This window comes from Phoca vitulina, unplaced genomic scaffold (genome assembly GCF_004348235.1).
Source record: "Phoca vitulina isolate PV1807 unplaced genomic scaffold, GSC_HSeal_1.0 scaffold30, whole genome shotgun sequence".
NCBI lineage: Eukaryota > Metazoa > Chordata > Mammalia > Carnivora > Phocidae > Phoca > Phoca vitulina.
This window is the reverse complement of record NW_022589733.1, coordinates 21,256,733-21,270,022: the sequence shown is the minus strand read 5'-3', so window position 1 is coordinate 21,270,022 and position 13,290 is coordinate 21,256,733. Positions and strand designations below refer to the sequence as shown.

Below are 13,290 nucleotides of genomic sequence, written 5' to 3'. Positions count from 1 at the left end.
TCAAAGAAGAAAAGCTGCACAGATGCGGAAGGCCCGTCCTGGGGCACACAATTACAGCCATTTGCATTCCTCCAGCAGCAGGATTAACACAGGAATGTGCTTTGCAGCTTTGTGGGGGGAAAAGGAGTTTAGGAAGAAAGGAATGGGGGGTACTGCTCCCTGGTCTGTCCATCCGAAGCTCTAGGACACACTTCCACCTCTCTGAGAGTCAGAAAGTGGAAATAACTCCTGCTCAGGCTTTCTAAAGAGGGGGAGGTTGAAAGGCCAGGGAGGGGGGAGCAGGCGGCGGGAGGGAGGGGGACCGCGGGAGGGAGGGGGGCCGCGGGCATTAGGGGAACTGCCCCTCCTGGTGCTTTGATCCCCTCGGTCGCTAGGAGAAACCAACTTTTCTCCTTGGGTTAATCAAAACCAAATTACTCAGGAATGTGGCAGGACAGGTCTGAGCTTCGAGGTCCCTTTGTCTTTGAGGATTTAAAATGAAAAAAATAAATTTTTTAAAGCAGATGGCAGTGGCTTAGAGGATAGGTAAAGTGAAAAGTCTGAAGGAACCTGGGACCACATCCCCCACCCTCAAAACAAACAAACAAAAAAGATACCTGTAAACGTACTCCAATCTATCCATAAGTTATTTTTGTAATTAAGTCCAAAACTCAGAAGAACTTCCCATTTTATCCTTTACTGCCCCTCAAGAAAAGACTCCCCCCACCCCACCCCACCAAACTATACCTTGTCAAACTGCAAATAAGAAACCATGCAGGGATTTAACAACACCCAAGTGCCACGACCCGGTTATAAAATGTATTATTAAAAGCAAAGTCCCCCGTAGCTGAAGAACACACTTTTTCCAAGCACAAAGCATGGGAGTATTCTGTGGTGCAAGGTGCTTCCTAGGGAATACTGGGGTAGGAAGGTGAGCAGCCAGTCGCTGTTCCAATGCATCCGTCGAATCAATGGTGGCTTTGTAAGCTTTGGGATCTCTTTAAACTAGAAGAAGGGCAGCGTTTAGGGACCGGCTCAATGCAGGGATGAAAGAGTACCAGGAGTGACAGAAGACACCACTACGTATCTGCTGTCCAGAAAAAGCTAGGATCTCACCACCCAAAGTGATCCTGTCTGGTAGGAACGTGTGCTGGGTGTGCTGGACGGCCCAGAGACACTGTTTCAATAACTGGAGAGGCAACAGGAAAAGGCTGACCTCGGAGATGAAAGAAACCCAGGGGCCGGAGCTATATCAAGGCCTCCACACCTCCTCCCTAGCTCACACCTTTGGCAGGCTTGTGGCCCTGTGGGAGGTGTGGCCTCACGCTGCAATACCCCAGCTTACGTTATTATCAGGGACAGCTAGGAGTGAGGTGTCCCAAGGCACTCGGTCGCAGAAATAAATAGCTCCTTGTGCATTATAAAATGTCGCTCTGCTTCCCTGAGAAACCTGATGAGCCCCCACTGTCCCCCTCCAAAAAATGATAAACAGAGCACCAACCAGTTAAGCTACAGAGCCTGGACTCCACAGATAAAATGAGGCCAACACACAGGCCTGACGACCAGCTCACCATAAATTGTAACTGGCCCCAGGCCTGCGATTATCTGGGAGGTTGCACTAAAGTAACTTTTAAAATACTCTTCACCTTATCTTCAGGCCCAGTCAAACACACACATACATCACCCGTCTTAGATCTCTGCCATTAGTGTTCCATTTAGACTTTCCAAAACAAGGTCATCCCAGTAGGCCCTTGCCCTGTTTCCGGTCACAGCTGCGGACTTTCACCCCCTTCTCCAACAAAAGGGGCCTTGTACACAAAATTAACCCGAACCATTAGTCTGTGCGGTGTGAGAGAGTACATTGAGCCCTCAGAATATTTACCCTCCTTCCAGGCCCGGCCCAGGGTACTGCCCAGAGGGCCTCCCCCACGGAGGGGAGGCCGGGGGAGCTTCCCCCAGAGATTAGAGGCCCAGCTCCCTCCATGCTCCTGCAGCTGCGCAGTCAAGGCCTACTTTTCGGAGAATAAACATAAAGCCTTCATTTTTTTTTTTTTTTTTTCCTTTAAGAAAGAAGGAAAAAAACCTTCTCCCAGACTCAGTAGAACATGGCTTGATTTCAGGGCTGACAAGGGCTGGAATCATCCTAGATATTGCTGAGCTGTCCAATAGGGTAGCCACCACCAGAATCATGCCAGGGCTGAGCTGTCCAATGGGGTAGCCACGAGCCACATACATATCCTGAGAGCTGGAAACGCAGCTGGTCCCAACTGCTGAAACAAGAGCGTCATGGCGATACTGCGGGGGGCATAAAATAGATGTATATGTTATATATTTCAAGATTTTTTATTTCTAAGTAATCTCTATACCCAATGTGGGGCTCGAACTTACAACCCCGAGATCAAGACTCGCATGCTCTACCGACTGAGCCAGCCAGGCGCCCCGATTTTAGACTTCATTCCACCTGCTTTTTTTTTTCCTACTTTTTGTTAACATGACCGCTAGGAAACATACCATTACATATAGGGCTTGGGTTCTATTTCTGTGGGACAGGGCTCCAGAGGACAAAAATGATAAAGCCTCAAACACGAGCCCATTACCATGCCCTAAAAAGAAAGGGTCTTAATTTTCAAACGCTAAAAAGACCAGAAAATTAAGCAAATGGCAACACCTGATATCTCTGGGTCAGAGGCTGGTCAACCTGTCTAACTTGGGGGAGGAAGCAGGAATCTGCCATCTTTTTTTATCCATGAGAAATAAATGTAATCTCTGTCCCAGTGGTTCTCAAGCTGGGGTGATTCTGCCTCCCCAAAAGACAGTGGGCAATTCCTAGAGACATTTTTGTTTGGGGGGGGTGGGATATGTGTACTACTAAGTGGGGAGAAGTCAGGGATGCCCCCCAACAAAGAATTACCCAACCCCAAATGTCAACAGTGCTCACACATAAGCAGGAAGCAACTAGAGCTGAGATCCACTCGAGCACATTTCAATACTCAGGTTTCCAGGGGCAGGGGGCTGGAGGGTGAACCCCTTCGCAAAATGGTTTCTCTGTATGCTCAGAAGTGGTAACAAGATTTAGTGGTATAAACAATGTGGGCACGTGAAAATAATAATAATAATAATAATAATAATAATAATGTTAAAACAACAGTCACTTTCTCACCAGACTGAGGACTGAGTCTCAAGGGTTGACAGGTCTGGGTAGCTCTGTTTTTCAAACTAGTAGGTAAAAAATGGGGTTTAAAATTCAGAGCATTGTGAGCCAGATCGCCCTGCATGGAAAGGGACACCACTCATGGAGGATTTCAACTGGGCCAGCCACTTGCATGCCCACCCTGAGGACAGAGAGGTTCCAGTGATGGGCGACAGAGCAGCAAGGAGCTGAAATCAGACCTGCAGGGACAGGAAGGGGACAGGGCAAGGGACGGAGGAGGCCAAGACAGGAAGAGTGCAGGGATGAATGAGAACAGTCCCCTTCGCAGAGCCAGGCTGGGAGGCAGAGCAGGAGGGGTGGGGGTGGGGGGGAGGCACATGATAATTAACTCAGCAAGTTGATAGTATTTGCATATAAATGCCTCCACAAATCACTACGAACAAGCCAGGACAAGGCAGGCCTATTAGCATATACAAGCCAGCCCGGGAAGGCCTCTCTAGGTGGGTCATTGAGTGGGCTGCTCACTTAGAAGGCCGCCTGCCAGCTTTCAGGGGGCAGGGTGGGGGGCACGTGAGGGGAGGGCTGGGGAGGATGAGGACGCTATGTCTATTTCACTCCTAAACACGTTTAGTTGCAGGATGTCAAAAAGAGTTGGCCTTATTCCCAGCCCATGAGGGAAGAGCCGAAGAAATGCTGGACCTTTGAGTTTATTTCTTCCAGGGTGCTGGGTAACAAAAGCTAGCAGAGGCCACCAGCCGCAACAAAAGAAACACAAAGGAAAAGCATATGGGGATGGGCACTATCATTTGTGGTGAGGCTACTCAACATGCTAAGTGCTGTGAAGATGGTTTTTCTCCTGAATTGAATTCCCCCTATAGATGGGAAGCGTGTGTTGTGCCCATTTTAGAGACGAAGGAAGTGAGGCTCGGAGAGGTTCAATGACTGGTCCACAGTCACACAGCTAGGCCAGACCAGAGCAGGGCTTCAGGTCTGGGATCCCGGCAGACGGGTACAGGCTAAAGCAGAGTGAAGAACAGGAGCCGGTTCCCCCCAGAAGTAGGCTCATTTGATTCACCTCTGCTTCTCCCACAAAACCGAGCGTGAACAAAAGAACCCCCCTTATGAGGGCTGGTTCATAAGCTGCTCTCTGATCCTGAACTGACCTCTCCCCAGTTTTACTGTGTAATTACCTCATTCCTTCAACCAATGAGGAAGACTGCACCTCCCTCCCATTAGACACTGGGGAGTCTGCGCCAGGATTTCCTCTATTCGCCAATTTCTCCCCTGTCCGGACAATTGTGATAGCTTTCCCGGCAAGGGCAAAATAAAGTGACGGTCCTTTCCCCAAATGTAGGGGTTCTCCACTTTCCCTAAAGACACCTCTACCTCTGGGTTTCATACCTGCTGCAGGAAAAACCAGCCTCAACTTCTTCTTTGAAAATGTCAGTGGTGGGGGAGGGGCATCTTTTTCACTACTGCCATCCTTTACCGGGAGCTACATTTTAGAAGCCAGGTAGGCCCAGGTAACAAGTGTGTATACAGCCAGGTATAAGACTGACAGTCTTTATCAAAGCCTGTCCCCCTTGGCAATAATTACGTATCGAATATAAAAGTGACACCATTCAAGAACCTGGCAGAACAGAGGTGGTATTTAAAATCAGTCACTTCAAGGGACGCCTGGGTGGCTCAGTCAGTTGGGCGTCTGCCTTCGGCTCCGATCGTAATCTCAGGGTCGTGGGATCAAGCCCCGCGTCTGGGCTCCCTGCTCAGCGGGGAGTCTGCTTCTCCCTCTCCCTCTCTCCCTCCTCCTGCTCTCACTCTCTGTCTCGCTCAAATAAATAAAATCTTAAAAAAAATAAATAAAAATAGTAACAGTCACTTCAGCAGTGATCCACAGGCTTCTTAAGAGTCTAGAAGTCGACTTGACACTTGAGCAAGGATGCAGATGTTCCATGGAGAAATACAGAGCTGTTACAAGGAAAGCAAAAACCACTCCCCCTACAAGCCAAATGTACATTAAGAACCAAGGCCCTGAGCCAAAGAGCATTTTAGGAAGCAGGGCCTGAAATGGTGGAAGAGACCTGCATTGTTTCTTGAGCAGTTAAGAAAAATTGTTTAAAAAAAAAAGAAGAAGAAGAAGGAAAAGTTGTTAAAAAGGAGGAAAATAAGCACACACGTGTTTTTTAGCACATTTTCACTGGACAGAAAGATGTCAGGAAGAGAAAAGTTGTCCAAAACAGGCCACTCAGAGACCGTAAGTGTGGGAAGCAAATAAGTTCACGTCTACACATATGTACTTTTTATAGACTTACAAGAGTTAAAACTCTTTTGAAAAGAGCTTTTTATACACTGAAGGGAGACTTCCATATTTGAACAGGCACTTATATGACTTTGGGGGGCGGGGGGGGGGACTGCAGGGCTGAAATCAAATATCAAATTAAACCCCTTGGTCTTTTCTTCCCTCCGCTCATCTGACTCCAGCCTCTCGGCTAAAGAGATTCAAGTGAGAAGTTACACAGCTGTCTGTGACCTGGCCGTTTAAGACTGAAATGCAGAGCCCACAACAGAGATGCTCATTCAAATCCAGCTCAACCAGGAGACTCAGAAACATTCTTCTGCAGTCACACTCCTGGATGAAACTAGGCACAACCAAGAAACCAGCAAAATTGTTTTTTTGCCCCCCACCCCTCCAACCCCCCCGACCCTGCCCCCAATCTCCAAGAAGTTCAGCCCTTCTTACCCCTGAGGAAGTCTACACACTGTGTCCCCCCCACCAGCCTATAAGCTGCCACCATGCCTTGGCCCCAATCACCCAAACACCCAGCTCTTCTCTTCAGGGCAATAGCTCTCCCTCAACACACCCACACACGCTCTCACACCCACACACATTAACACCAACACACACTCTCTCACATACACGAAGTAGGGAGGTCTGAACAGTCACCAATTCCTGCCTCCAGAAGCATGAAGTGGCGGCGGCGGGGGGGGGGGGGGGGGGGAGGGTCTCACTCCCAGATCAAAGGTTTGTGGCCAAAATCACTTTCAGGACAGTGCGTGAAATCGGCAGCAGATGAAAATTCCACTGTCTTTTCACACAGCCCAACGGAGCCAGTTTTCCCAGTTCAGAGTCTTCCTAACAGATGACTGGAGATATTCTGTAAACTCCCAAATGTTGCCCCAAAAGACCCACTTAAAAAAATTAAAGACAAGATAATCATTTAAGAAAGCCTTTAAGGCCATTATGTGATTAGCAGAAGAGAAGGGGAGAGGGCTATTGGCACTTCCCCATCTTTCCCAAGAGTGGTCTGCAAAGGGGTTTTCATGACTTCAGTCCCAAATCAGCAATAGCCAGAGGGAGCAGGGGGTGGGAAGGGAGAGCATGCTCTGTCCACCCCACTCCCCCCCTTCTAGGGAAGCCTGAGACCCACTTCAGGGAGGGAAGAGAATGGAAAAATCTCGGAGGAGGCACAAAATTCAAAGCATGAGCAGCTGAACCACCTAAACACCCCCCACGCCCCCACCCCCACCCCCAGGACACAGGAGGACAGCTAAGGCTTCTCTGGAGGGGTGCACCAAAACCCCCAGGCATTAATCCTCGTGTTGACAAGACTGCGTGATGGCCCTCCGGTGGGAAGGGAGAAGGGCACACCCACAAGGCAGATTAAGCCGAGACATTTTACTCAGAGGCCCTGTCTGGGGTTAAAACCAACAAAACAGAAGTCTTACTCTGAAATACAGCCAAATTTGTCACCTAGCAAACTTTCTCTGTCTCGTTTCCCATTTTTATTCACACCCCTATCTTTGCAAAAGCAAGAAACTCCAGCAATTAAGGGTAAAAGAAGGGAAGAAACATCAAAGGAAAAAAAAATCACCTCTAAAAGTTACAAATGAGAAGCGAAGGCACCTTCCTTGGGCAAAGAACTCTCTAGAAACACAGCCATCACTGCTAGACCACTCACTGCCTTGTCCTCACCATCCTGTCCCCTGCCCCAAAGAATGGAAACCAGAAAACAAAACAAAACAAAAAACACTCACGTCGTCACACTGCTGTGAAGCTTCAGCACAAAGCTGCTGTCAATTCCCCAGTTTCTGTCCATACAGGAGACATTTACCACATTGGGGGGAGGGGAGCCTCTAACATCTGACTGTCCTCTGAACATGTGCAAAGTGACAATCTGGCAGCCAACTTTAAATCATATAGAAAGGAAATCTGACAGTTGTTGATTTTGTACTTTTTCTCCTTAATCTGGATTTTGAGAGGGACTTGCCAGTGAGCCAAGATTTTCGCCAGAGTTCCTCCCTCGGGGCAATTTGACTCAATCTTAGCTTCTGTATGTTTCTCCATTTGAGCAGCCTAAGGACTCAGGACACTGTGCTTTGGACAGAAAAGGCACCCTTTCAAGTCTGATGGAGACTAGCTCCTGCAAAGGCATTCCCCTGCCTGGATTCTATTAACACCGGGTCCCTGTTTCCCTTGACCGCAGTCTCGTAACGGAGGCAGAGGATGGTGGTTCTGGGCTATGCTGTGACTTCTAACAATCACCATTATGACCTAAGTTCTCACACCAGAGCCTTTGGATACCCCTATGAAGTACACTGTAATGGAATCTGCCTTCCTGTTGTGCTTTTAGGGTAACGCCCCCATCCTGGTTAATTACACCAGACTTGGGAACCAGAGTAGGCCAAGGGGGCCGAGCATTACAGAAATAGGCCAGGCTAAGAGCGAGCAACCATTTTAATAACCAATGAAAGCATAAACCACAGCACATACCATACTTGTTGAGGTTACCGAGTCAGGTGCATTATCCCTGTAAGGCTGGCAAGTGTGAGACGCAGCTTGCAAGGTTCTTCAGGCCACAAGAATCACTATCACTGTCTCCTAGAAGATGAGGCTTAAACCTTTCAGGTTAGACAGCAAACTAGATACTCTAAAAAGTGGGTGTAACAAGTCGCTTTCCTTTCTAGTGATGAGAGCGGTTCCCTACGCTTTTATAAAATGTTGCCTAGTCACTTAAATATTTACGTTGTAACATGAGGCTGCTGCAAGTCCACAAATCATTTCTTAGGTAAGGGTCTGCTCTGGGCCCTCTAGTATTTCCAGGCTCTCACAGTAACACTTCAGAAGCACAAAAACAAAACAAAACAAAACAAAAAAGCTCCAATGCCCAAGAGCACACAGTGTCAATAAGGGCACACTCTCTCTGGATCCTACTTGTGACCAGAACCGAAGGAATCAAGCTAAATCATTCACCAGCCCCAGATGATACTTGGCTAGGATTCCGCAATCACAGATTTATTCTAAGAAACTAACCACCTGTGGGTCCCCCAAGGTGAGCCAGGCCTGTCCTGGGAGTGTCTAGTAATCATCATTTAAAGTCATAATGATGAAAACTGAAATCTCGCTTATTTTAGCTCCTTGCCACTGGGCAGTCCAATTGGCACTGAGTTTACACAGCAGTTAAAGCCAATCCCAAAGCAGCAAGAAGGAAGGCACTTCACTGTCCTGTTGGAATGAGCCAAACAGAGGCCTGCAGAGAGCACTGTTTTATTTGGGTCCTTTCCACCGTCCCTGAGTATTCATTTGTGCAAATAAAAGACGGAAGGGAAGAAACCAAAATTAAAGTTTCAGGTGGTTGGGGAAGCAGCTCAGATTTATTTATTTATTTATTTATTTTATTTTGGAAGAGTTACCAAGTGTTTCTCAATAGTTCCCTGTCAATCAAAACTGTTTTCAGGAGAACTGGAAAACAGCAGCTCTATCCCAGAGAAAGTGCAGCACTTCAAAAAGAGCTGGGAGAGGGAGGTGACCCATGTCAGAAAGACAGAAGGTCTCCAAGTCATTTAATTCCCTGTGATTCCAAAAGGGCTGATTTTAAAGTGTAAAAGTGCTTGCTTCTGCATCTGCCCCATGTTGTTAAATAACACTTGGGCAATTAAATAAAACAGCAAAGTGTGACCCTAGCCCATTCTGAGAGGCACTTACACGCTCTCTGAAAACATGCTGGAAACTAAATGCAGACAATCTCCTTAGTCCTGTAATTTAAGGATGGGGGAGAGGAAAAGTTCTCCTGGCCTTCATAGCCACACACACGCTCTGAAAGGGGGCTTCGGGGTCTCTGCAAAAGAGAATGAACAAAAATGCAGGTGTGCAAACATCCAGGTGTAGGCCTCTCTCCAAGGACTCCATTCTTGAAACCCTTCAATTATTTAGAACTGTGGCCTCCTGACTTCCCACACATCCCACCTCTGTTCCTTAATCGCCCGTCGCATTCGGCTTGGGTAAGGAGAAGGATTTGGAATCTCGGGCCGCCTGTGGCTGTTGTGATAACAAGGAACAGGCCACATTCCGGCCGTGGCCTCTCTGGATCGGTTACCTTGGAAGGTATATGCTTTCCTCTCAATGCAGGCCTCTGCCCCAGCACTCGGGCTTCCTGCTCCAGCCCAGCCTCCTGGAACTCGGGATTTTTAGGGTTTCCCCTTGAAACCTATCCAGAAACCACAGCCATTAAAAGAACATGAAGGTTTGACACCTCCTGAATTTAGAAATGAGGGGACTCGAGGGGCCAACTCTGCAAACTCGCACCTGCTGCTTGATGGCAAAGAAACAAAGTTCCCCAGCTAGTGGGAGCGAGCTTTAAATTATACTCTATTTATTTAGTGACTTGTCTCCAAGGATCTCAAAGCATGGGGTGAAATAAGATGACGTGTGACTTTCTCACTATCTACCTTCAAGGCTTAAGTTTGTTTTCCTTGCTTTGCCTTCATACATTCCACCAAGCAGGCCCGGGGCCTAGGGAAAGGCCTTCTCCCTGTGCCCAAGTGGGGGCCCTCTGATCTCTCTGAACTTATCTGTCAATGGCTTTTAGAGTCTTCCAGTCCTGTTAAATGACACAAACAGGGGGGTAGAGGCAGTGATGACCCTCCTGGATTCACCTGCTGATGGGTTTCATTTAAACCAGTTTACGTACCGTGCACCACTAAGCCAGGCAGTGCACTGTGTTTTGCCATTCTTATAACGCAGGTATGTCCAAGGCAGAAAAGACCATTTTCCAGAAAGTTCTTTTCCCTCTGTAAGTCTGCAATGATTACTTTTTTTTTTTCCTGCTATTGACCTAACTTGGGCAATCTTTCTCCTTTAACAGGACAAACATCACAGCTCTTCCTCTCCTCCACCCCTCTCCCCACGGAAATGTTTTTCCAGAGTGGGAACAAACTAAAATTAGAGGGTGGGCAAGTGGATCTCCAAAAGGTGCCTTCCAGCTCCAAACCTCTGATTCTCCCTTTAATTACTCCACAATAAGCACATTCTTCGCATTGTTTCAAACTGACCAGTGACTTCTCTTGTGCTGAAAAGGGTGCATTTTTAGGAGGAAGAACCCAAACTTTTAAATGACACTAGCACTGCAAGTATTCAGAAGGCAGAAACTAATCCAAAAGCAAAATAAGGAAGGAAGGAAGGAAGGAAAGAAGGAGGGAGGGGAGGAAAGATGGAAGGAGGAAGGGCTTTACTCTGTGCCCAGCAGAATTTAGACACTCTCACCCCAGGTAGGTTCCAATTGGAATCTACTAGTTCAAGTGCATCCAGCCTGCCCTTCCCCCACATGCCCCAAGAGAATGGGAAGTTCAGCCAAGACTTGCAGCACCTGCCCGCCGCTCTAGGCCGGCTGTGCGAACCGGGCGGGCTGGCCGGTGGGGGGGGGGGGGGGGGGGGGGGGGGTAGCAGGGAGGCTCCACTCACCTGGCACACAAAGGCTCCGCACACCTCCAGAGGGAGGAGGCACTCGCAGGTACGGGGGCCACGGCGCGCACGACAATGGGAAATTCCAGCGGCACCCGAGCCCCGAACTTAAGCACCCCAGGCGGCATTCTCCCCACCTCCCGCCGCCCCCGGGACTCCGAGGTGGCTCTGGCTAGGTGCAGGGGGACCGCAGGCAGGGGAGGGGGGCTCATGGTGGCGGCCGGGGGCTGGCGGTCGCCCCTCCCCGGGGAGGGAGGGTCCCCCGGGCGCGCGGCGGGGATTCACCCACGGGGCGCGGCGCTCGCGTCCGGGTCCCCGGCCTGCCCGCCGCCGCCGGCTCGCCGCCCGCCGCCCGCCCGGAATCGCTTTATGTAAATGAAGCTCAACTCGCAGTTTGCAGGCTCACCGCCCGGGGAAGAGGGGCGGGCGGGGCGGGGGGCCTTCGGGGATCCACATTACACAGCAACAAAGCGGAAGGTTAATTTGAAACTCACAGCCCCGCCGCCGCTCCGCTCCCCGGGCAAAGCCTGACATCTACAGTCGTGCCGGGCGCAGGCCGGGTACTCGGCGGCGGCCGCGCCCGCGGGGACACGGGGACACACAGCCGCGCTCCGGGCACGGGCCTCTGGGCAGGCCGGGCCCCGCGCCCGGGGACGGGAGCCCTGGGCGGCTGAGCCTGCGCCGCCCTGGGAACCGGCCCGGCGGGAACAAAGCCCGGTCCTTCCCAGGCGCTGACCCCTCTCTCATCAAAAGTCAGAGGCCGGCCTAGAATCGGGCGAGAAGAAAGGGGCGCGCCCTCGGCCACAAAAAGGAGCCTGGGGCCTCAGAACCGGAGCCATGGGTCTCTGGGCCCCATCCACGTCACAGCCAGGCCACTCTAGCATGGGGACATTAGCCAATGTGGACAGGAATTTATTTGAAACACACACCCATCCTATTAACTGCTTTACAGAGCACTTCTGTTTTTCAGCTGCAGAAACTTAGAAAAACATCCCGGCTCTCCATTGAGAGTTTAAGGATAGAGTTTTTCAAGGGAGAGAAAGAAAGAAGAGAGAAAGGAAGAAAAGCAGTCCGCAGCTTGCAATTAAGCTTACAGTCTTTTTACGAGACTTGCCTTAAAAAGCCACATCATTTCAGATAAGGCATACATCATGCCCTTCACAGGGAGATTCCACTGCCAGGTCAAATTTAATGGGGCCACCCCAGTTGGTCAAAGCAATTGCTGGACACTTTTATATCTCCCCAGGTTCACCTTTTCCATTCTGATATGCAAAGGCGGCACCACAGAAATCTCACCGGAAGTCCCCTGTCCTCCCTGTCAGAATCCCACGCTCAGTCTGATTTTACTCCTGATTCTCTCAGCACAGAAAGGCACCTGCTTTTCCCTTTCTGAAAGCCACCCACCCAGGCTGGCCCCACAGCCTTGAGAGTCCTTTCCGACTGCACAATAATGAACCATGCAAGTGTTAGAAATATAATAAGCTCACGAGGCAAAAAGCTGTATGTATGGACTCATGTTAGCATTAAGCACACACTGGGGCAGGAGGAAAGAGGATGCCTAGCTGATTAAAACTATCATGTCTCCATGTAGAAGGCGTTCTGCACAACGTAATTTGGGTTCAAATTCACGTAAATATCCAACCTGTTGGGGACAGACAACCCCTCTCTACAGTTTACATTTTAGTCCAGAAAAGAGACTCCAAACATTTTTTTTTTCTTCAGCTAGGGCCCTGGGAGAAAAGACTGCCTCTAGGGAATAATATCCGATTAGGGACAAAGGAGAGCACAAGCCAAATTCTGTCACACATGAGAGAGTGTGTGGGGAGGGGGACTGGAGAGCAAAAAAGGAAAGTGGAGGATGATTTTGCAAACTAGAGTGTGATCACTGCCGAGCTGTTCCCAGACCACCTGACTTCAGACCCAAGAACAGGTGGTGTTTTCAAAACACACTATTATTTATATTAGCCACATGAGTTGAGAACACCTTAAAGAAAACCAATTAATAATTTAATTGAAAAAGTGACTATGAATAATGCATGAAGATGATGATGCTAGCAATAACGCAAGTAACACACAACACAGAGATGTCCCTGGAAAGGTCTTCAGGAACATTCGGAGCCCCAAGCTCCTGTGTCTACCTGGGAGCAACCCGTTAGCCCGTTAGATAAAGACACTAAGAAAATGTTTATACTCCCAGAAAATCTAATTTCGCTGCTTTATCTTAACTTTTATTAACAGGGGACGACCTCATCATCTGGTGACATCATGAAGCTGGTGGGCCGACAGATAAATATCTTCAATAAAATAAAAGCTAAATGCCAAAGAACCAGCTATAAAGTAATCTGGAAGGAGGTGGAGGTGCTGGGCAGAAGGCCCTGGGCCGGGGGGGGGGGGGGGGGGGGGGGGGGGGGGGGGGGGGGGG

At 49.3% G+C, this 13,290-nt stretch overlaps 1 protein-coding gene across 2 annotated transcripts in view; it reads right to left on the bottom strand.

Moving 5' to 3' along the window:
* The window catches only part of ZFHX3 (zinc finger homeobox 3), a 234,171-nt gene extending 222,982 nt beyond the window's left edge, over positions 1-11,189 (bottom strand). For both annotated transcript variants that reach the window (XM_032424047.1, XM_032424048.1), the window contains exon 1: positions 10,869-11,189. The gene's annotated coding sequence lies outside the window, so the exon portion shown is untranslated. The remainder of the gene's footprint in view (positions 1-10,868) is intronic.
* Between the last annotated feature and the right edge of the window lie 2,101 nt (positions 11,190-13,290).